Consider the following 25,685-nt stretch of genomic DNA (forward strand, 5'->3'; position numbering starts at 1 on the left):
CTTTCGCCACACATTACAACATCGCCCATGGTCAATGTGAAATCTTAAATATCGCTGCACATGGGATAGATACTGTCAATAACTTACCACGGGGCGGTAATAAAACCCTTATTCATAGACTCTTGGAAAGCAATTGGATTGTTAAACTTAGGGCTGTAGAGGAGGCTCTTAATATCGAAAAAGACTTACATGTTTTTCTCTAATTGACCCCACATATTGGTATCAGTCCATTTGCCCTTTTGCCCCCTTTTTCCATCTTATAGACATCACAAATACAACCTTTGCTGTTATAGCTACTTCATATTACTGTAACTTTGGATAATGCTATTTCCATATCATATTTGTACCTGTTTATTTCTCATTCATTATACTGTTTTTCTTTATTATTGTATTGTTTTGTTTGATTTTTGTATAACATTTTATTTGCACTGTTCTGAAACATAACTATATTGTATCATACTATGTGGTTGCAGGCACGATATGTATACACTGTATATTTCTATACTGGATAATCGAACTCTGTATGTCAATGTATCCACTCATTTTTGGATGTTCTTCTATTTCGTTGCATCTCGTTTGCTCCATATGCAACATACTGGCTGTATACTTTCAAAACTAATTAGATCCATTCCAAAATGGCACCTGTTTTCTCTTTTTTGGCAGTCCTACTCCTCTTTCCATTTTCGAATAGTCCTCTCTCTACTCCAAAGCTCGCTTTTAAAATGGTGAACACCGCCAATGCATGTAATTCACTTCACACATACCGACTGCACGGCATGAACACCATTTAATAGGTAAGCACATCACCTCCTGATCGGCCGAGTATTTTGGGTTAAAGGTGTTATGTGGACTTGACGCATAGACGTACTCTTAGAACAGTCTTACCATTGTCTGAGTTAGTTTATCGAGTCGTGTTTCTTTACCATAATTCCTGTTATCGTGTTTCGAGTCACCGTTGTTTCTTAACCGACAAGGACAGGGACTGTCTTTACCTTTAGTCTGCTTAACCCGCTCTACTATTTTTCCCCCATTTGGTATAGTTTTTGCTTATTATGGTACAACCATTGGCTCATACTGGTACTGGAATTTTGCCTCTGGTTTCCGTTGCCCGGCTACATTGTGCACATGGGTAACTTTGCTTTTTCTTCACTTTATGAGCCATATTCTTACTTCTCTGGCTCTTAACTGATAATATCTCTTTAGTTACATATACTTCAAGTACAATTGTTTACTGCAAGCTTTGAACTCGTAAATCTCCCTTGTCTTACTTTTGAAACTTTTTTAGGCTTATCATGGCATTGTTCCACAGTATACTTTATGAAGATCAACTGGTACACTGTCTCTGAGATTATAACTGCTATTACTAAGGACCCCACACTTTTATTGCTCCATTTCCATTTTGGACTCCAGGGATTATCTGTGACCTTGACCATTGTCTGCCAATTGCCTGCTTCTTAGGTATGTTGAGTTATAATAGTTCTGTGTAATTATGCATCTCCCCTTTTTGTTTTACTTCTAATTTCACTGTTGGTGGCGCTATAATCACAATAATTTTTATCAAAAACAAATAAGCATTTACTAATTTCAAAACTATCGGCATATTTAGGCTCCACAATCTTAATGGAAATGACCTTGCACCCTCATTTGAACACAGGGGAGCACGAATATCAATATTATCTTTTTCTTCTCTGCCCTCCCCTTTTATCTCTTAAATCTTAAATCTTTACTCTGTTAATATTGAGGTAAAACGCCTGTTGTCATTGCTTGCAACATCCTTATTGTCATCCTTTATTTCCATTGATTTGACCTACAGCCTTGAAAAATTAAATGTGAAGAAATACGTGTCGGCTGTTTTGGATGTGCCAGACTGTTTGGATATACCATTGTCTATGCAAGAATAAACCTCAATTGACTACTGAACAAATTCTGAACTTTGAACTTATTTTTCCACTTTGGATGATACGACTTGTACTACTGTGGTGTGCCCTGGTGTATACTTAATTCACTTCAGCAGTGATGTTGGCAGGGGCATTGAGCAGATCACGCCTGCTGTTGGCGGCTGCAGACCACACATATAGCAAGAGGTGCTGGAGATGCCACTCAGGATAGTGAGGAGCTTTCAAATGTGAGTAATGTATTGCCCACTGATGCCTGTGGGTTGTGCTGCAGCAGCAGCCATATCCCTGTAGGAGACCACACAGGGACAGAGCATTTTGGACATAGCCGCTAAATGCATTGATGGACACATTGGCCCTCATTACAACCCTGGCGGTCGGTGTTAAAGCAGCGATAAAACCGGCAACAGGCCGTCGGAAAAAAAATGGAATCATGACCATGGCGGAAACCGCCAACACAGACAGCCACTTTAACACTCCGACCGCCACGGCGGTAGAAACAAACACCTCAGCGGTAACCGCCAACAGACAGGCGGAAGACAATGTACCGCCCACACTATTACAAGAGGCCTATCCGCCACCTTTTCCAGGGCGGTACCAACGCAATCAAAAGCATGGCGGAAACAGTACTTGAAAGGGAAACCACTCACCTCTCGACACCCAACGAGGAACCAGGACGTCATGGAGCCCGAACTACACGTCCTGCCCATGCTGGTCTTCCTCCTTCTGTTTCAGGAGCATGAAAGACGCTGTCGACGACCACGGTGAGTACTGCACCTACAACACAGGGGAGGGGGAGGGAAAAGAGAGTGACACACACACGCAACATGCAATACCCCCACCCCCACCCTCACCCACAACACCATACACACAAATACATGCAGCAACATTACATATACACCCCCTCACCCCCTGGAAGAATGCAAGGACAAAATTAAATGATTGTAACAATTGTAATCAAGAAAAATCAGACAGTGCAAGTTCCAAAATCAGTATATACAAATATGTACACCAACTACACAAGCCCGGATATTAATCAAACATCGTCCGTGGATCAGTGTCCCAAATTGCATGGGCAAAGCCCACACGAGATACCTGATTCGATCCGGAGAGAACACTGCAGGGGCCTCAGAGCAAAATGAAACGGGTACCTCAGGGGGATGGGGGCACCTCAGCCGGATGAACGCACAACGCCACTGCTCCATGATGGGGCTCCATGCCAGTGCAAAGCCACAGTCTCAAGTCTCTCCAGTGGGTGGTTTGCCCACTGCTGTATCCTGGGGAGTGCAAAGCCACAGTCTCACAAGTCTCTCCAGTGGGTGGTTTGCCCACTGCTCTATCCTGGGGAGTGCAAAGCCACAGTCTCACAAGTGGATAACAGTCTCCACTGGTTCTGGAGGGGGCTTGCTGCCCAGAGTGCTTCATCCTGCCAAGGACTGAGGAAGTGGATGTGATTCTCCACTGGTTCTGGAGGGGGCTTGGTGCCCAGACTGCCTCATCCTGCCAAGGACTGGGTGAGTCGATGTGATTCTCCACTAATTCTGGAGGGGGCTTGGTGTCCAGAGTGCTTCATCCTGCCAAGGACTGAGGAAGTGGATGTGATTCTCCACTGGTTCTGGGGGGTGCTTGGTGCCCAGACTGCTTCATCCTGCCAAGGACTGGGTGAGTGGATGTGATTCTCCACTGGTTCTGGAGGGGGCTTGGTGCCCAGAGTGCTTCATCCTGCCAAGGACTAAGGAAGCGGATGTGATTCTCCACTGGTTCTGGAGGGGGCTTTGTGCCCAGAGTGCTTCATCCTGCCAAGGACTGAGGACGTGGATGTGATTCTCCACTGGTTCTGGAGGGGGCTTGGTGCCCATACTGCTTCATCCTGCCAAGGACTGTGTGAGTGGATATGATTCTCCACTGGTTCTGGAGGGTGCTTGTTGCCCAGAGTGCTTCATCCTGCCAAGGACTGAGGAAGTGGATGTGATTCTCCACTGGTTCTAGAGGGGGCTTGGTGCCCAGACTGCTTCATCCTGCCAAGGACTGGGTGAGTGGATGTGATTCTCCACTGGTTCTGGAGGGAGCTTGGTGCCCAGAGTGCTTCATCCTGCCAAGGACTGAGGAAGTGGATGGGATTCTCCACTGGTTCTGGAGGGGGCTTGGTGCCCAGAGTGCTTCATTCTGCCTAGGACTGAGGAGGTGGATGTGATCCTCTACTGGTTCCGGAGGGGGCTTGGTGCCCAGACTGCTTCATCCTGCCAAGGACTGGGTGAGTGGATGTGATTCTCTACTGGTTCTGGAGGGGGCTTGGTGCCCAGACTGCTTCACATGCAGTGTGGCTGGTCCCATTCCCTCACATGGGTGTGTGTGCCACGAGATTGCCTGGAAACAGGTAGCATGATACACCATGGAGGCAGACATACACCACCCTGCTACGTCTTCGCCTGCCACCTGCAGGTGCAAACAGTGCTGAGAGTCATGCCTCATGGAAGCTGGGCAGGGTCCAGGACGTCTCCTGCAGCCTCGGAGGGCTGCCCACTGGGGATGATAGCCATGTCAGCTGTGGTGGCACTGTCTGAGCACGTAGCGGGGCTGGTGGCGGTGCTTGTAGCGGAGGTGCTGGCGGTGGTGCATGTGTCTGCACCTGTTGAGGGACGCAGCAGGACATCTCCTGCAGCGTCAGACGGCTGGCCACCGGGGATGATGCTGGGGACTGTTGCTGAGGCAGCAGACGTGCAGGTGGCGGTGCTGGTGGCAATGCTGGTGGCGGTGCAGGTGGCGGTGTCCACCACCGTACAGGTTGGTGTAGTGGTTGACAGAAGGGGTGACTCTATCCCTCAGTAGGAGCCACCGTGCCCTGTCCTGACCTGCTCTTCGGCTTCTGTTCCTTCCCCACCTTTGATGTTGCCGCTGGTGTCTTGCCACTGTCCCCTTTTGGTTTGGAGGAGCCCTTGTTTGCTGGTAGGTGCAGCTTCTCCCTCTGGGATATGGGCACCTTCTTCACCTTGGCAGGTGGTGGAACAGCCTGCTCCTTGGCCTCACTAGGTGGCACACTGGCAGCCCTGATGGGTGGCGCACTCGATGAGACCAGAGTTGCTGGCACCACTGTGCTTGGGGATTTGGTGCTGAGGTGCTGGGCTGGGTCCTGGAAAGCCTGGCTCTAGGGGAAGGACGGGGGTGGTGTAGGGAAGAGGTCAATGTTAACCAGGAAAAGTTTCTTAGACACACTGGGATGGGTAGACGGAGGGGGTTTGGGAGTGGAGGAAGAGGTAGTGGTTGTAGGAGGTGTACGTTTGCTGAATTTGGGTGAAGGTGCATGGGCTGGAAGCTGATGTGAGGTGGATGGCTGTTGGGTGGGTGTGTGCCTGCGTTTGTGTACTTTGGGAGGAGGGATCACAGACACACTGGGAGAGGACACTGGGATTGTGTGAATGGTAGTGGGGTGGTGATTATACGTGAGCGGTGTGTGGTGATGGGCGTGCTGGTGATGGAGGTGGTGGCTGAGGATGTAGTGCATGCAGGTGTGAGTGGAGACGAGACAGGGAAGGAGGAGGAGGACGTGGAGGAGGGGGACACAGTGGAGGCAGTGGATGTTGGTGTGTCTGCATGGGGATGGTGCTTGTGTGAGTGCCTGTGGGATGTCTAGTGCTTATGTTTTCCATATCCACTCTTGTGTGTTGATGAGCGTGTATGCTGGTCTGATGGTGTGCTTGGGATAGGCTGAGGTACAGGGGATTGGGTCTGGGTGGGGGAAGTTGGAGGGGGGAGGCTGGACACAGGGACAATGGCTGCCATCAGTGCTGAAGCCAGAGCCTGAAATGCTCTCTGTTGGGCCGCCTTCACAGAATGAATGCCCTCCAGGTATGCATTTGTTTATTGTAAATGCCTCTCAACACCCTGGATGGCATTCAAAATGGTAGATTGCGCAACAATGAGGGATCTCAGGAGGTCAATAGCCTCCTCACTGAGGGCATCAGGGCTGACTGGGGCAGGGGCTGAGGTGCCTGGGGAGAAGGAGATGCCCACCCTCCTGGGTGAGCGGGCACGGGACACATGCTGAGGGGCTGCTGGGAGGGCGGTGCTGGTAGGGGGGGTTGGCGGCTGTACTTGTTGATGCGGTGGGCACAGAGGTGCCCACCACCGCAAGGGAGCTCCCATCAGAGGTGGAGTCACTGTCTCTGGTGTATGCTCCTGTCCCCGTCGTGGAGCTCCCCTTGCCCTCAGTCCCACTGCTGGCTCCATTACTTCACCCTCCAGGGCCATGTGGGATGCAGCTCCCTCCTGCTCCATTGTCACTGCTCCTCCACCAGATGATGCTAATGCACGCAAGAACAGGGTGACAAAACAAAACAAAAAGGGGGGGAAAGACAGAAGATACACATGGTCAGTGCATGCAACACCACTACCGTTGGCGGACACAACACACAGGGAGCAGCCGGATGCACTAAGCCATGCACTAACAGTTCTTAGGAAATTCACATGCCCGTGGGCGACGATGCCTAAGCCCATTTGCTGCACACCTGGAACCCACAGGAGCCTGACTAGGTGTAGATGGCTATTACCACTATTGGGGTTGGAGTGCCACAGAGCCTGCCTAACAATGGACCTACCCTACCAAGTTCGACCTGGCCTAGGGGAACCCACAGCCACTTTCCCCAGCCAAACACCTCGTAAAGCGCGCAGAGTCAGCTGAATTAGACTGTACTCAACCCCCTGTGGCAGCTGTGATGCCCTCAAGCGCCCATCCAACTCCAGATAGGCCACTGCCAGGATCCGGTACATCAGGGGGGTCATGGTGCGACGGGCACCCCTTCCACGTTGGGAGGCCATCCCCAGCTGGGCCTCCGCCGCCTTCTTGCTCCAGCGGCGCAGGTCCTCCCAGCTTTTCCGGCAGGGGGGTGCTACATCTATGGTAGGCCCACAGAGTCCGGATGTCATTGGCGATGGCACGCCAAATACCCTTCTTCTGGTGGGCGCTGACCTAGAGGAAAAGTGAAGTTAGAATCCCGTACAGTTCTTCTCATGCATTGCCTAAACACCTCCCACCCTGGCCCAGACATACATGCACACACACTATCCTCACATGCTGGCCTGTCCCCCTCCCCACCCTCTTCCATCCACGACACTCTATACGTGGAATCATGTGCCATCCACCATGCTCACAGTGTACTCACCTGTTTGTTTGGAGGACCGTACAGTTGCGTGTACTGGGGGAGGACCCCATCCACCAGTTTCTCCAACTCCTCCAAAGTGAAGGCAGGGGACCTTTCCCCAGACACTGTAGCCATCGTCGCTTCCAGACACAGGTCACAGCAGCACTTGCAGTGTAGGTCCTCTCCTGTTGAAGGTCAGGTATCAAGTGAGGGAACAGTTAGAAAATGGTGGCCACGTCTGCAGCGGTGCGTACCGTCACCGCCGGTGTACATCGTCATTTGCTCCTGGAAACCATAGGGCCGAATGTTAACCAATGCTGAATTGCGCCGCGGTCTTCAACCACTTACCGGGACGGTGTACAACGTCAGCGCAGTTACCTTATTTCCCCTTGTCCCACCTTACAGGTCAGGCAGCCGCCATTTCAGGGGGCCACATGGCAGGCAAAAAAAACTGTGTCACACCTATTTAGGCCAGGAATACGGACAGACAAAGGCAAATAGCGAATTTGTAACGTTTTTGCAAAAAACACATTGTGATACCTAAGTGTTGTATGACCCTCTGCTCACCGTTCTCCTCCATAGGGCACGTCCGCTCGGGCAGGTGATGAGATGGCAGCATCCTCCGGTGTACAGACCCCTGGTGGACCTGTCGACAACGGAAGAGAGACACATCCTTATTACTTACAGACATGATCGTGCAATAACCCAGTTGGAGCCAGATCTGATTTCAGCTATCCGCCATCCCACAGGAATCCCCCCTCTAGTGCAGGTTCTGTCTGTACTCCATTTCCTGGCCAGTGGGTCTTTTCAAATAACAGTGGCCATTGCATCAGGGATGTCCCAGCCAATGTTCTCTAACGTGTTGTCCAGAGTGTTGTCTGCCCTGCTGAAACACATGCGCAGCTACATCATTTTCCCTCAAGTGGAGGATTTGCCCACAGTGAAAGGTGACTTCTATGCCCTGGGACATATCCCCAACATCATTGGTGCCACTGATGGTACATATGTGGCATTTGTCGCCCCCCCCGCAGGAATGAACAGGTGTACAGAAACCGCAAAAGCTACCATTCTATGAATGTGCAGATGGTGTGTTTGGCAGACCAGTACATCTCCCATGTGAATGCCAAGTGTCCGGGCTCAGTGCATGACGCTTACATTCTGAGAAATAGCAGCATCCCTTATGTGATGGGGCAACTCCAGAGGCACCGTGTGTGGCTAATAGGTGAGCCTAAAGCCCCCACACAGTTCCATTTGGTGTCTGGGTATGGGAGATTCCCCAATGTTTGGAGGATGTCTAACTGTTGTCCTTCGATATTTGCAGGTGACTCTGGTTACCCCAACCTGTCATGGCTACTGACCCCAGTGAGGAATCCCAGGACAAGGGCAGAGGACCGCTACAATGAGGCACATGGGCGAACTAGGAGGATTATAGAGCGCACCTTCCGCCTCCTGAAAGCCAGATTCTGGTGCGTCCATCTTACAGGTGGATCCCTATACTACTCACCGAAGAAGGTGTGCCAGATCATCGTGGCCTGCTGTATGTTGCACAACCTGGCTTTCCGACGCCAGGTGCCTTTTCTGCAGGAGGATGGGCCTGATGTTGGTCTTGGGGCAGCTGTGGAGCCTGTGTATATTGAAGAAGAGGAGGCAGAAAAGTGAGATATAGACAACCGAAACAACATCATCATGCAATACTTCCAGTGAGACACAGGTAAGAAGATGGAACTGCTTCCCACATCTCATACTATTGTAGGAGCTAGCATAAATCTGCATTTTTCACTCTGTGTATGGACCCTAACTTGCCACTTTGGCTTTCCATTTCACAGATGTGGTTCCCAATTTATGCCCTCTGCAATGTTTACTCCTGGCCTACAGCTGTGTAACCTTGGTATGTGAACAAGTACATTGACATTGCTATGTTCCAGAGATTTTACAATTACACATTTGTGAAAGCACAGACTGACTCCAGATTGCTTTGTGAATCAAGGGTGTTCATTTCCGTGCAAATAAGTGGAGGGGTGTGTGAAATGGGCTGGGGGGATGGTGGAGGAATGTCCATGGCAGAGTCCAGTCTATTTGTATCACAGGTGCATTGTCCAATGGGGCATAGGAAGTGGAGCAATGGCAGTTTAAGGTGGACAGGATGACAAAGTGGGACAGAGGGGTGACACTCAGGAAGGTATTATTTCCTGGTGGGGGTCTTGGCAATGTTCTCTGTCTTGTGCCTGGATCTCAGGGACCGTTTGCGGGCTGGTTCTCCTCCTGCAGGGTGTGGGGCCCTGGTGGCCTGTTGCTCCTGTGGTGGTGCCTCCTGTCCACTAGCGCCGGCGGAGGTGGAGGGCTGTTCATCCTCCAGGATAGTGTCAGGGGCCCGTTTGTTTGCCACTTTGTCCCTCATGGGGTTGACAAGGTCTCTCAGCACCCCTGCAATGGTGACCAGGATGGTGTTAATGGACTTCAAGTCCTCCCTGATCACAAGGTAGTGTTCCTCCTGCAGCCGCTGGGTCTCCTGAAACTTGGCCAGTACCATGCCCATTGTCTGCTGGGAATGGTGGTAAGCTCCCATGATGCTGGAGAGTGCCTCGTGGAGAGTGGGTTCCCTGAGCCTGTCCTCCCCCTGTCGCACAGCAGTCCTCTCAGCTTCCCTGTTATTCTGTGACTCTGACCCCTGAACCGTGTGCCCACTGCCACTGACCCCAGGTCCCTGATTGTCTTGGGTTGGTGGTTTTGCCTGGGGTCCCTGTAGTGGTGGACACACTGCTGATTGACGTGTCCTGGGGACAGAGGGATGGGCCCGCTGGGTGGGTGCTGTGGTGGTGTTTCCTGAGGGGGGAGGCTCTGTGGTGGTTTGTGACTGTGTCAGGGAAACCGACTGTCCCGAGGTCCCTGATGGGCAGGGCTGGTCATCTTGATCCAGGCGTGCAGTGCTGCTGTCATCACTGTGGGCCTCTTCTGTGGGGGGACTGGATATGTCTGGCAGCTCCTGTCCGGTGACGTTGGGTATGGGTTCTGTTGGGGTGTAAATGCATAATTTTAGTATCTGTGTGTGCCATCTTGTGCATTGGGTGCGGTACCCACTACTCCTGTGCTTGCGTCAATGTGTTAGCCCTTTTGTGATAGCTGGTTTGGTGTTTGTGTGGGTTTCTGTACTGGCCATCCTTTGGTGACGGTGGTCCATGCATAGGTGTTGCATGCAGGGCCTTGGTATTGAGATGTGTGGGTTGTGATTGTGGGACATATGGAGTTGATGGAGTGATGGGGGTGAGGGTAAGAGTGGGAGTATGTGTGGCATGCAGGTGGGGTGGGGGATATGGTAGTAAAGAGTTGACTTACCAGAGTCCAGTCCTCCTGCTACTCCTGCAAGGCCCTTAGGATGCATGATCGCCAAGACTTGCTCCTCCCATGTTAGTTGTGGGGGAGGAGGTGGGGGTCTACCGCTAGTCCTCTGTACAGCAATCTGGTGTCTGGATACCACAGAATGCACCTTCCCCCGTGGGTCGTTCCACCTCTTCCTGATGTCATCCTGTGTTCTTGGATGCTGTCCCACTGCATTGACCCTGTCGACAATTCTCCGCCATAGCTCCATCTTCCTAGCAATGGATGTCTGCTGCGCCTGTGATCCGAAAAGCTGTGGCTCTACCCGGATGATTTCATCCACCATGACCCTGAGCTCCTCCTCAGAAAACCTGGGGTGTCTTTGAGGTGCCATGATGTGGTGTGGGTGATGTGTGAGGCACTGTCTGCTGTGATGTGTAAGGGGATGTGTTGGTGTGTGTTGTTTGAAGTGCATGGATGTTGTATGAGTGATGGTGTTGTGTGTCTGTGGATGCTGGTGTTGTGTTAGCTAATCTCTCTCTCTGGCCTTCTTTCAGATTTTTGGTTGTAAGGGTTTGTGGGTAATGCGGGTGTGTGCTTTATAGTGGATTGGGTGTGTGGGTGTGGTGTGTGTATGTGTATCAGGTGTGTGTATTTCGAATTGTCCAATGTAGTTGTGTTTTGTAAATGTGTGTGTATTTTGAGGGCGGCGGTGTGTACCACCAATAGATTACCGCGGTTGAAAGACCGCCGCGTTGATTCATGGGTCGTGATAATGTGGGCGTATTCTTGTTGGTGTGTTGGTTTTGGTATTGTCAGTGTATCACTGACCTTTGGTGTGGCGGACTTGTGTGGGTGTCTGTATTATGGCGGATTCTGAGCTGTGGGTCGTGATACCTGTAGCGGAATTCCTCTGCCGCAGCGGTATGTTGGCAGTCTTCAGCACGGCGGAAAGCGGGATTTACCGCCAGGGTTGTAATGAGGGCCATAATCTTAGCTTGTCATTTTCACATGGCTAAAATTTGTTTGGTGATGCAATCAACATTATTTTGTATTGTATTTACCACTTGGTAATTATACAGTTTAAAAATGTAAGTAAAAAAAAAGTAGGCTGACATTAAAGGTTGCTTTAGTTTACAATATTGTCTATGTGTACATTAATTTTAGTCATCAGTGTTACTCATAAATTACCTTGCAAAGTAATGTGTTACTATGTGATCCCATTGGTGTACCACATCCACTGCTATTCTCCAGTCTCTAGGCTGCTGTTGAGGGGCTTCTGGCTCTTCATCTTCTATTCTGTCCTCCAAATTGAGGTGTAGCCTGCACTCGGTCACTATGTTGTGCAAAATAGCACAGGTTGACACAATTTTGCCGGCTATCTCTGCAGCATACTGGAGTGCATCTTCACTTTTGTGAAGGCACTGCAATCTTGATTTGAACATGCCAAAGGTCCTTTTGATAGCAGCTCTGGTGCGTTGATGGGCAATGTTGTAATGCCTCTCATTTTGATCTGCGGAGGCTAGGTTTGGGGTCGGAATCAAAGGTCGTAATGCATATGCACTGCCACCTAGCAAAAGAAAGGTAAGTGTGACCATGACAGGACCTGATATTAGATAGACACATATATGTCCTTTATTTCACAGCATCACATCACCTAGTAAATAGCCATCATCAAACTCTGCACATTCAGGCATTGTTGCAGTCCTCTGTTCCTGAAGATATATGCATCGTGGGTGCTCCCTGCGATTTTCGCCACTATATCTGTGATGACATTATGGGCATCACATACCACCCGGATGTTGAGGGAATAGGTATTTTTCCTATTTCCGAACAAATATTTAATATGTGCTGAAAGACAACTAGTATCCCATCTACACACCCTAATACATGGCGGAAGTTGGCAATCCTGTAAAAGTTGAATTTGGTATTGTGTATTTCCACAGCATTCCTGGGATGGTATATGTAATTAGTTGTGTATGAGTATGGCATCTAGGAACCTCTTAAAGAAACGTGACTGCTCACTTTGTGATACCCCACCAGTTGCAACAATCACCCCTTGGTAGCTTCCCGAGGCCAAAAGGTGCAGTGAGCACAACACTTGCACATTCGTGGGGATGGCGCTGCTGCTCAGGCTACTGCTTTCTAGATGTGGTTTAAGCATACCTTTCATATCTTATGTCACAGCCCTACTCAGCCTATATTTCTAATAAATATCTTCCTCTGTCTGTCGTAATATGGTAAGCCTGGTTCAAAGGCTCCTCTCCTGTCTTTTCCTCTTCTGCTTGTGAGCCAGGAATCAACTCCTCTTCGCAATCACAGAAAGTGCAGGCATTGTGGAAACCCTCGATGCATTCATGGCCACCTTTATAGTCCGCACAAAGTTACCACCTGAATGGAATAAGCGCAAAATTGCATGTGCAAATGGGCGTTTTAGAGACTAGTTGCAAATTGTGAGACGCTCTAATGTACGGTTTGTGACTCGCAAATACTGATTCTTTATTTGTGAGTCGCAAAAGCTGGTATCTAAAAATACAGAATTGCAAATTGTTTGCAGTGCTATTTTTGGATACAAAATGGCATTCGTGCATACCAAAACACCACTTTTTTGGTCGCCAATTGGTTTGAGACCAGTTGGCGAGTTGCAAGTCATTCGTGCATCTGGCCCCAAGCCACTAGCAGTGCTAATATCTTTGTAAACACTCTTGGAGTAGATCTGATGTCAAAGAGCAGTACCTGGAACTGAAAGTGTTTCATGAAGACACAGGAGCTTAGAACATTTTATCATTAGAATATGGAGGTAAGCATCTATAAGGGCCACAGATAAAAGTGCCCCTCTGAAGTTAAAACAATTATTATGTAGTGTCTCCACGTTGAAAGGAATTATCTATGTCAATTTGGTGACCATTCTGAGATCTATAAATAGTTGAAATTCTTCAGAAGGTTTTGGTACCAAATATATGATGGAGTAATATCCTTTCTCTCTGTCCGGTCTCAGAACTGGTACAATTCCTCCCTGTGTTTTCAACTTTAGGATAGCCTCCTTCATTGCCTTTATCTTTTCAGGATTTAGTGGGAAAGGCATATGAATGGTCTGAGTCTCTGGTGGTATAGATGAGAACTCTATCAGACACCCCCTTTTTATAATCTTCATTACCTAGTATTTGGAAGTAGACTTTCCCAAGCATTCCAAAAGAGAGAAATCTGACCCAGTATTGGCCATCAGTGCTTAATTTGGAAATAAAAATGTGGCGGTGCCCAAAGCGCTCCTCTGAAACATGCGGGTGCTTCAGTTAAATGTGCAAGCATGGAATACTGACGCAGCGTAATCCTGAAGACATCTTGGGCCTCTTCAATCGATTTACAGCCACTTTCCCATATGTGTCTTTTGCTCGCAGTAAATGCTTGAGGCAGAATGATAAGATCCAGCCCTCAAAAATAAATGCTGGTGCCCCGCACCGGAAACCACCAGCTCAAATTAAGCACTGTTGGCCATTCTTGGCCATCTTTGGCATAATCAGGAGCATTGATTTCTTAATGGTGAAGGAGCTTTGCTTTTCTTGCCTCCGTGAGACACAAAACAATTTCTTCCTGGTCTCTCTGAACATTTGAACTGAGATTGGGATGGCACTTTTCTTGAAGGCTGTGGAACAAGTACTTACTAATATAGAAAATAATTGAACATGGAATATTGTAGCAAGGTGGCAGTGTTATGTGGTATGACAGAGGAGTCTTACAAAGTAATACTAGTATGTTACTGAGAAGTGCACCTCTGGTTCACACTAGTAAACCTTAGCTCAGTCCTAGTAGAGGGGCAAAGAGCAGTCAGGCTACTTAGAGGAACATGTGTAAAGCATTTCACAACAACAACAGGACGATAAGTAAATGATACGAGTCAAACGAAATCTGACACCAAATTAGAGAAATAAAGCAGATTTTGATCTTAATTTAGACACCAAAATGAACTTTTTATCTTGCACACAACCATAGTTAAAAAACATTGAAAAATGGGGTACTTTTAATGGTCAAAACGACTCCCATGGAACTCAATGGGGCAAAACCTTAGTGTGGAATCAGTCACTTGTATGGTGACCTCCGGGGGACCCACTTGGAGTTCAGGTCTTGCGGGTCCCTAGACCAAGACTCAATAGTCAGTTCCTAGTTACCCTGCCCAGGGAATCCCGGTGCAGAAGTGCTCTGACTTTTCTTGGTGCTGGCGTGATCCGCGGATGCTGTCAAAATTCAGCACTTGGCAAACGCAGACTTTGGGGTGGACTTACACTTTACCTTTGGGAAGTAGAGGCCTTTGGGGTCCCAGGACCTGGATTCACCAGCCGGAACTTTACCACCGCATCCGGCGGTCCGGGTGCAGAGATGACGTTGCAGCAGTCAATCACAGGGACTGGTCTCACTGAATTTGCTTTGCTGTTCCTCTTAAGATCTCCTTTTCAAGATGCAGATTCTCAGGAGCTGGGTCATTGCCAACGTCGGTCACTATGCTGGGGAACTGCTGTAGAGTCATTGATGTCCGAGAAGCTGTGGGTTACCGGGCTGGCGACAAACAAGCCTTGGCAGTGGCAAAAGTAGTCCATGGTTACTTTGTTGACTGGAGGTCATCCGGAAGAGGGTAGCGGCTTGAAACTTGGTAAGAATCTCAATACCACTCCTGGGGTGCAGGTCACTGACTTTCTTTGGGCTCACTAATGAGGGGCCTGACAGGTTGCACTTCTGGTGACACAGCATGATTCTTCTTCTGCAGGTTGCAGGTGACTGGTACTGGTACCAAAGGTCAGGAGAGTCTGCTGTAGGTTTCTGGCGTCCAAAGGAGTCCCTTTTGCTGGGAGCAATGAGTTTTCACCACAGGCACATGTTGATCACACAGTTCCAGTATACTGTCTCCTCAGGGCACTTAAGTGTCCTCTCTTTGCACTGTGGTGGAGTCTGGAGTCCTTTTGTTGGTGATGGAGTCTTCTTTTGCCTCTTCTTGGTTTCAAAGTCAGAACTGAGGTTCTGGTGCTAGGGGAGCCCCTTAAATCCTGGTTTAGTGGGGCGTTAATGGTGTAGGGGCAGTGTCCAATGTGCTACGGATCCCTGCAGCTAGTCCGTCCCTGAAGTGATGACTTTCTGTGGGAGTATGTCACTTTTCTACCCAGAACCTACTATTCATGAGGTTTGCCAACATGGCAGAATCCTTCTTTGGCTGTACAGACCCCCAGCCCACCCTAAAGGTGGTCAGGGTGGTAAGGACTTTGACCTCGAGTGGGGGACAAGAGATTACACATCCGGGGTGGTGAAAGCCTTTGAGGCTCACCTCCTTGATTACTGTAAACATTAGCATTTCTGGGGGGGAGGAGGGGTGACCTCTCTCCTGCCTCGGGCCTTGGTCTCCGTCCTGGGGGAATTATTAACGTGTCCAGCATGAGGATAGACTCTTGTCTTGTTGGCAAATGGCTAAGGCAAGCTCGTCAAGGCATGGGAAAGCTGGTATCTTGGTGGGCATCCTGTAAGGATGCCACCAGGGTACATGCTAGTTAATTCTGAGCATGAGAATCGTGATCAGGGTTAAAAAGCACAGTATTTAATACCAAACATGGGAGAATTGGTGTGCCATAATGGAGCTAGATATCTGAGGACTGCCTGAGTGCCAGCATATGTTATCCTATGGACCCCCAGTCACTTGCGGCAGCATTAAGTTTAAAATGCTGCAACAGGGCCATATATGCTCATGCATATATGTCCACGCTCAGAACACCGTGCACTCTGCCTTCTGGGCTGTAGGAGGCCTGCCTAAGGGGTGACTGACCTGTGCTATGGCAGTGAATGGACCCTGCCTGCAGATGGAGTGGGCAGAGTCAAACTCGAGCAGGCAAGTTGCTTGTGCAGGCTGACATGGCAGCTATGCAGGTTTACTTTTACTTGGGTCAGAGAGGGTGGCACAATCAGTGCTGCAGTCCTGCTGATCCCTTTACCATCCCTGTCCTAGGTACCACTAGTTTCCTAGGTACCACTAGTTTACTAGGGCCTTACGGGGTTGTAACATCCTTGCCAATTGGACTGGTAATAGTCTCTGCACAACTTAAGGGAAAGAGCACTGGTACTGAGGTCTGGTTAGCAGGCCTCAGTACACTTACAGGTCAAAAACAACAGCATCAAGCAGCAAAAAGTGGGAGGTGACCAGCCAAAAAGGGGACATTACAACATGCCCCCCCCCCAGACGAAAGGGGATGAGCACAAACCTCCTTTCTGGTGGTCTTCATCTTAGAAGTGTAAGAACCTGTAAAGACCAACTGCATTGGCATGGTCAGTCCCCGGTCTGTGCCAGTCCATGGTCAGTCTCTGTTTTCCACTACAAAGTCCATTCATTGAAAGGAAATGGACCACCTCAACAATTTGGAGTTCTCTCATTTCATCTGCATCCACCACCTGAGAGGCCTGTGGTCGATTTGAACCTTGAAGTGAGTCTCAAACAGGTAGGGTCCCTGCTTCTTTAGGGAGCAAGCCACAGCAAGGGATTCCCTCTTAATGGCTCTCAAACGCTGCTGTCTTGAGAGAAGTTGCCTGTTGATGTGAGCAACTGGCTGATCCTGGCCTTCATCGTTGGTTTGTGATGACACTGCCCCAATCCCATGCTCAGAAGCGTCTGTTTGGACAATGAACTGTTTCCTAAACTTCTGGTGGTTTAAGGACAGGTGCTGAGTACATGGCTGCTTTCAGGGTATCAAAGACATTTTGACAAGCTTCTGTCCAAATTACCTGTCTGGGTTGCTTCTTTGAGGTTAACTCAGTGACAGGGGGCACAGTGGCATCATACCCCTTCATAAACCTTCTGTAGTACCCTGTCAGGCCAAGAAAGCCCGTGACTTGAGTCTGTGTCTTGGGAGGCACCCAATCCAGAATGGTCTGGATTTTGGCCTGGAGAGGTTTAACTTGTCTTCCACCTCCCAAGTGGCCCAAGTAAACTACAGTACTCTGCCTTATCTGGCACTTACTGACCTTGATAGTAAGGCCTGCCTGCTTCAGAGCCTGCAAAACCTCTCACAGGTGGACCGGGTGATCCTCCCAGGTACCCAGATATGCTGGACTGAAGCCTTCCAAACCTGACAGAACTCGATTCACCAAACATTTGAAAAGTGGTACTAAGAAACGTGGCTGCCCCTAGCTTATCAATAAGCTCATCTGTTCTAGGGATGGGGTGTGCATCTGTCTTAGTGACTGCATTTAACCCTCTGTAATCCACACAAAACCTCATCTCAGGTTTCCCACCTTTTGAGTGAGATTTGGGGATTGGTACCACTGGGCTGGCCCAGGGACTGTCAGAAGGTTCAATCACCCCTAGCTCTAGCAGCTTCTTGACTTCAGTCTTGATGCATCCTTTGACTTAGTCAGACAGTCATAAAGTTTTTATTCTTGACAGGGAGGCTGTCACCGCTGTCCACGAGGCACACCAAGTTGTCTGACCAGGGGTCAAAGAAAAGAGCTCTGCAAACCGACTGAGAATCAGTTTGCATTCAGCCTCCTTTTGTGCAATCAAGTCTACAAATTAGGCTTTCACCTGAAGAAGTAGACTACGTTTAATTTTTTTTTTTTAAACATACACCTGACACCTAAAACACTTTGTTTCTACTCCCCAATCGGACATAATTGAAGGAGTAAGCAAAAGGGACTTCCTGCGTTCTTGTGTGAATGGTGATGATTTCTGAAGTGAATTATTTATTTTATTAAAAATGACTGTGCTGAGCTACTGCTTCTTTTAAATTAAAACATTCATTTGAATAATGGCTTAGACTTGTTCCTTCCAGACGTTGGTCCCAGTGGTGGCTCCTCCGCAGAGCAGTGTCAGAATTGGCCGCAGGGCAGGCCGGGAGCCTGTGCCTGCAGTGCAGCAGAGAACGGTGGTGCGGCGGGGTCAAGGTAAGGTGTTTTTAAAAAATATGTATATATATTTTTTGCTTTTGCTATGTCCCCCTGCCACTTTGCCCCATCACCAGCTGCGACTGGTCAGTCCTCCCACTAGGCACAGAGGTTACTATTCTGTAGAAGCAAGAATGCTTAGTCAATTCTTCTTTTGATGTGATCAATCAGCATTTACTTTGTATCTAGGCTGAGACGTGTTGTCTTTGAAGTGCACATTCAGCACTTTCTTCTGATTGGAGCAGAGTTGCCCTGTCTGAGAGGTACACAGTTGGCATTTTTGAAGAAATTGGGACTGTCTGTAAGTCATGGAGTTTCCCACAGTATTAACAGGCCTATGAGCAGCACAACTGCCATCTTGGCGAATATCTAGATGGTGGTCTAGCAGTATGTGGCAATTAAATGGGATTTCACCACTATTTAGAGCAACTGTGTTGACTTCAAAGATAATGGGTTAGTGCATCAAGAACTGAGTCACACTCAAGGTCACCAGCCATGGAACCAATACCTCAATTGGTCCCAACAATTTGAGTTCCCCTACCCGTCATCAACCACCACCAAAAATGAAAACCATGCTGCTAATTCTGATTGCACTTCTGGGTCTCTGGCATGCTTTTGGGCCTCATGGAACTGCATAGGCATCTAGTTGGGCTACTGTCTGGTGGTTCTTTCTCCTCACTGCCTATCTACATGGGTTCCATTACTGTGCCTGTACTGACTCTGGTCAAGACTTCCATTTTGACCCCAAGATCAACACCGATCTCCGTCACCACTACCCAATACCAACTTAATGTAGGTTAATGATCCAGTTCCTGATCTCGAGCAGATGTCAGCCCGAAATTGAACTATGGAGTACCATGAAACCACTCAAAGCGCAATCAGTTGTCATGACTCTACTCCAGTGTTTTTCCTGCCATGCACCTATGAGCAGAGGCTCGATTTTCTTTTTTTTCCTTCTGACTCCGATACTCTGCCACAAAAGGGTGCACCTCAGAATACTGTTGATGAGGTTGGCTTGCTCCCCCATCATTAAACTGGTGATGCAATACATAGTTTGATTTACAAAACAGAGCTTATCTTTCCACTTGTGCTACCAATAGAAAAAGGTACACCATTTGCAGTACTGGTTTGGAGGGCAGCTGAGATTCTAGAATGACAGCTGCCCTCCATTGTAACTAAGGCACATGTTTTGACAGATTTTGCAGTCTGGGCCAGCAATGTAGGGGTCCATGCTTCCATTCAATTAGGCCCTTATTGATACTTTGATTGTTACCTGTTTTAAATCATGTCCTTGTCTGCCTCTTAATTGACAAGTGGCCAGGCCACATAGGTCTGAACTTGATGATCCAAATTTTCTAGCCAAGCAAATTACTCTCAAAAGTCTCATTGTACAGGCAGTGACAAGTAAAGTGAATCCTAATTAACCTCTGACCAATCCCACAGATAGAAAATCCAAAAGGATTGTTGCCTGTGACAAGCAAATGATGTCTTCTGCAAGTATGGCACTGAGCTCCGTAAATTCAGTCGGTCTGGTTTGATACATACATGCCGAGTGAGATTTTGCTGGTAGTTCTGGAGGACCATACAACAATCTTGGTTCAGACAAACCATGATGAGCATGCTACAGCTAAATCAGTCTTCCATGTAGGCTTAGATACCACATATGTCATTAGCAGGGCAATCTGTACTTCTCAGACCTTTCTGAATGAGGCAACCAGAATTTCCGGTGATCTGTAGGCATTGCAGATGGCATGCAATGTGATGGGTCTCACCTCTTTGGAGAGAAGGTGGCCTCTGATTTTGAATGCTTTAAAGCTAGTAAGAGCATAGTGTGTCCTTTTCGGGGTAACCCTGGGGACTGTTTTACAGAGTGCACTAGCCTTCCCAGATAGTGATGCAACAGACAGCCCTGAACATTTGGGGCCATGGTTGCAGAACTGGCAGATATTACGCATGCCAGTAGAGGCACCAGCCCTCCAACTCCTCTTCCCTGATACAGTGGCCAATAAGCCCCTTTAGTTTATCCTCGGTGGCTAAAGTACAACCGGTAGGAGAGCTTGATTCAGCACTTTCACCAAGGTTGATGATTCATGACATCTAACAAATGGGTCTTGTGGATTGTTCAAAAGGGCTACACTCTACCTTTCCTCTCCTCTCCTTCCCACCCTATATTGCTCCCAAAAGAGACCATAAGTGTGTGTTGAGACAAACCTTGTTTTTTTGTGGTGGCATAAGTATCACATTTTGCATACCACTCTGATGATGCTTTCTGGTCCCACACTCCCCCACTCGCACCACCACTATGGCCAAAAAGCTAGCCCTGTCTACTGGGCATTGGGTTTATTCATTTCCTTGAGAGCATTGTGACAACAATATTCTTTTTCTCCATACAGCCCTGCTGACAGAATCCTGGACTAAGTGAAATAGATCCTCAAGCTTGTATCTTTCTCTCCGACCCCCACACAGACTTAGCCTGTACCAAGACAGATTGGCATGCTCACCACAAATGTGACAATAGGGTAGCTAAATTCTCCAAAGACTCATACGTGTGATATCAAGAGTAGATGGCACATACTTTTCTCCCAACATATGTTGCTCTGCACAGGTTTGAGCCTATGATACAGTTTTTGATAACGATTTCATGAAGGATCTCATCGCTGTACACTATTGAGCACCACGTGCCTCTGTTTATGTAGGCTCCTTTCATCGTTTTTTCTTCTCATGGTTGCAGTGAATCACTGATGAGCACATACCAGTTTGATCTTGATGATTTAGACACCCTGCTTACTGTTTGTTTCACAAAAAGAGTACCCTGCAGCTAATTGCATTTATTTCATGTCCTGATGTGCAAAAAATATTTTTACAGCCTTGGAAAAGCCCCAGGCCTGCACGCCACACGGGAACAAACACATGTTGGTCATGGTTTCCCGAACAACAAAACATAAATAAAGAATTATGCATGCAACTTCGATGGTTTTTCTTGTGGTCGCTAATTAAAACGAATCCTGTTCTAAACTACACACTCTTTCATGTTGTGAACAACGATGGTTATAGTTATGAAAGCTATAAATAGGTGAAGTATCCCCTGATCCTTGTTAATATTTAAGTACTCTACTTGTGAGGAGGGGTGTCAGAGCACAGTCCCTCACATTACTACTAAGACAGGACTCGAGATTCTATAGCCGGTGGAATCTAGACACCAGTGGCGGACTGAAGGAGCTAACGAATGAACAAGAATAACAGAATAGACAATGTACAGCAATTAAACCTAACCCATCGACTTCAGGAAGCGCATTCAGGCATTGGAAAAACCTCTAAAGAAAGAAACATCAAAATGGTGGGTAGCAACTACTCTGAAAAAATATATTGAAGCAAATCTAATTCCACAGGGACTACATATACTTATCTTCCCTCCAATCAAAACAACAGACCTCATCAAAATAAAAACAAATGGGAACCAAACCTACATTGGGCGTCAAATAACATGATCCAACAATTAATTGACATAACCAAAGAAAAAAGTGAAAAATACAAGAATCAATTTAATAACCTAACTGAGAAAACAAATGAGACAAACTGGGGGGACGTCACACAGAAAAAACGTGGAAATCCTCAATAAATTAATGAATGAGTTTGAGGTTTAAAATAACCAAGGAGGAGAAGTAGGAAATACCAATGGGACCAACTTGATTACCAACTTGAGAGGTATATATGTTCGCACAAAAACACAGTGCCATCTGCAGGTACATTACAACATGTAGTGACACAGCCACTGACAAGCCTTAGATACAGAATATCCTGTCAGCGAGGTGGAGGTAGCAAGAAGAGTTGGAGTTTTAACGTCAAGACACCTTGATTATGCCTAAGGGCCCTAAAAACAACAACTATTAGAATCTGGCACAAAGCACACCCTATGACAACAGTTCAACCCTCAACATCTGGCATGGAAGAAGGAGCAAGAAAATGAAAAGTCAAAACCAACCGATTGTCAGTCTGTCGAATACTGCCCTGGCAGACAACCAGACACGGATTATAAAAAAGAACTGAAACCTTGCACTACAGCAATTTGGATTTTGGTGGAGGCTTAAATGCATTTGTTCCAATTCATTTGGAAATTTAACCCCTGTTTATTTTCTGGCCAACCATCTAAAATGCAACACTTGAAGGGCCCATCCTCCAGCTCATTCACCAATCCCTTCGCTGTACAGGAAATTAGAAGATATCCACATACTATCATAAGTATATAATACAGGCCTGGAGATGTACACTCCTCTAAGCCAAACCACAACTGAAATTGGAATTGAAAGAACCCGCACCTTAACAAGCACCAATAAGATTCAATGCCATGTTTACCCGACAACTCCAAGCTGGGAATTCTATTGACACTTTCTACAATACACCTTTGCAGGATCTTGAAAGGGAGTATCATAAGTACTCTTGAAAAACGAAGGTATCTTCCTTAGAATATTACACAAAAAGAACAAGCCACTCGCATCTAAAGAACACCCCAAAATTATCATAAAAGAAGTGACCAAGGATGAAATGCAGTTATCCTCAACATTGACTACATCCAGGACGCTCAATGACAACTACAGGATACCACTTGCTACCAAGAACTCAACAATAATTCAATAGCAGAAATAAACTTAAAACGAAAAAAATTGATCAGTCAAAAATAATCCCTACATACTAAACACCCAGTAATGTCTGCATTCTACCCACAACTGAACATCCACAAGAAACAGTTTCCACCACCATGGGGCCCCATTATAGCACGGAATTACACTAGCTGCTCGCGCTTGGATCAACCGGCACTTGCAACGACAAATTAAAAATGTAGTATCACACATAAGGATATACAGTACAATATGAGCAATTGTGACAATATTGGCTGGCAGGGTACCTACATACTAGTCTCCGTTGATGTTTTGAGACTATACACTTCTAGATGACATTTCCATGGAATTCAAGCAGCTAACAAAGTCTTATCCACAAACTCAGTATATTACCGGAACTTTAAGAATGATTTCGGGTATGTTACATTTCTGTCTAACTCCCAACATCTTTTGCTTCAATAGTGAATACTATACTCAAGCCCAGGGAACTGCAATAGAGGTAATTTGCACTCCACTGTATGTTTACATTCTGATGGGTGAGTTTGAGCAGTTTTGGTTATGAGCAGAAAAATTCCAGGATTACACTTTGCATATGATCTACTGAGGAAGGTACAGAGATGACATTCTGTGCATTAGGCAGGGACAGAGAGAAAGCCTCAAAACGTCCCTTGAACTGTTAGACAACAATGAATGAAACATAAAATTTACCCATGAACTTTCAACCAAACATTCATTTTCTGGGCCATACCATCTGCATTGAAGACAATAACATTTAGACTACAATGTTCAGAAAGACACATTGGCAGACTGTATATTACATGTAGACAGCTGCCACCTAGCTGCCTTCTAAAATATCCCATAGGGTGAAATGCTAAGAACAAGAAAAAACACAGAGAAGCTAATTGACAGGTTGAACAAAAGGGCTACAAAAGTTCAATACTTAAAAAAAAAAAAAATGAAAATTACATCCCTAGTCCCCCCTGTCCCCATTCGGGAGCTCTTCCTGAAACAAAACTACTCTCTACCTCACAGTATAACAAAAACACTGGCAACTGTTAAGCGGTAATCCTTCAATCAATGACTTCATACCCAACGAGCCTTGGATGGACTACTTTAGGGCTCCAACTGTGTAAACTGGAATTTGTAGACAAATGTAAACAAAATCACCCTTTCTTGACGAACCGGTTGGCTTCTATACTTGTCACAACTGTTCAGCCTGTAAATTGTTAGAACAAGCTAGCCGAGAGTATTCACAGACAATGAAAAAGACCTGATGTTACAAATTGGACTGTTGATTGACTGTGCAATGAGCACTGATCAAGCAATGATCACAATCCTAGTCAGGGCATGTGTCAGGAAATCCTAAATTAGCCTGTTCTCACCTTCTGGTAGATTGCCATAGAGCAGTCAGGTTTAATTTAGAGGCAATGTGCAAAGTATTTGTGCAACACTTTAAACAGTAAAACAGTGAAAACACCACACAAAAAGATGCCACACCAGGTTAGAAAAACAGATCTCAATGGAATAAATAAAACAAGACCAAAATGACAGACATCCAATAAATTGACTCAAAACTTTGAAATGCAATATTTTCAGTTCTAAGTAGCGCTAAGAAGCAAAAATGCTATTGGGTATATCTGGTCACACCGGACCGGGACAAAGTAAAAAGTTCAGGTAGACCACAATGGAGCATGGGCCAGCTACAGGAACCCAGTAAGGCCCACTTAACCAGAGTACCTTGAATCCTGGTTGCGGAGCATTGCGTTGATCCACGTCGAAGATGTGTCACGCATCCGAGGTAATGCATCGATTTGGATATGCAGCAACGCTGCAGTGCGAGATCCTGTTGCTTCATCATTGAGGCTCCTGCCAACATGGATTGCGATGCAAAGGCCATTGTCAAGGATGTGTTGTGCAGTCAAGGCGATGCATCAGTTTTGATAAGCGGTGAAGCTGTGATTATCGTCAAGGCTGCTGTCAACTGGGGTTGTGAGGAGCGTGCACCAGGAAAAGTGTTATGCACTGGCAGTTTCGAAAGCAGTGCGTCAAACCCAGATTTTGGGTTGCTGTGGTGATGCAAATCTTTTTTGTAATTTGGCTAATTTATGCAACAGCAGCGATGCATCAGTTATGCTCAGAGATGCTCCTCTCTGCTTGAGAAATGGGGTAGTTCTGTTTGGGAGTGCATTGCTCAGCAGAGGATGTGTCGGTTCCTCTGAGAAAGCACCTTAAGCCCCCTTCCAAGGGTCCAGGACTGGGGGGCATCATTTTGCCATCTGTATGTCTACCCCGCCGAGTCCAGCTGCAGAAGCAGAGTGGTTGGAATTCTTTTATGTAGCTGAGACTTCAAATCAGGAGGCCAGCCAACAAGCCCTTGGAGTTGCTCTGGGTTCTGAGTTGAAGTGATGCAGGTCCAGTCCTTCTCACTCATGGAGAGGACAGCATGCCGCAGGTCAGCACAGGAAAGCAGGAGAGTGGCAGTCCTTTAGCAGCACAGCAGTCCTTCTTCCCGGAAGAGTATCCAGAGGTCCAGAATTGTACTGAAGTTGGGGTGTCAGAGGTCCAGTAATTACACCCAGTTGGGCCTTTGAAGTGGAGGGGACTTGAAAGACAGCCTTGAAGTGCACAGATGCCCTGCCTGGCTCCAGATATATTGCATGTGTTTATGCAGTCCTTTGTGTGGGGACAGCACACAACCTATTCAGGTGTGAAACTGTGCCTAGGTCCTCACTGCCCAGGATGGCCCATCAAGTAGCACCTAAGTTCCCATTGTGTGTGGCTGTGTAGGGGGAATACACAAGGCCCAGCTG

At 47.3% G+C, this 25,685-nt stretch overlaps 1 long non-coding RNA gene across 2 annotated transcripts in view; it reads left to right on the forward strand.

Moving 5' to 3' along the window:
• Window positions 1-724: 724 nt before the first annotated feature.
• The window catches only part of LOC138302010 (uncharacterized), a 164,895-nt gene continuing 139,934 nt past the window's right edge, over window positions 725-25,685 (forward strand). For both annotated transcript variants that reach the window (XR_011205216.1, XR_011205217.1), the window contains exons 1-2: window positions 725-794; window positions 18,148-18,259. This is a non-coding gene — a long non-coding RNA (uncharacterized lncRNA). The remainder of the gene's footprint in view (window positions 795-18,147; window positions 18,260-25,685) is intronic.

This window comes from Pleurodeles waltl, chromosome 6, assembly GCF_031143425.1.
Source record: "Pleurodeles waltl isolate 20211129_DDA chromosome 6, aPleWal1.hap1.20221129, whole genome shotgun sequence".
Taxonomy (NCBI): domain Eukaryota; kingdom Metazoa; phylum Chordata; class Amphibia; order Caudata; family Salamandridae; genus Pleurodeles; species Pleurodeles waltl.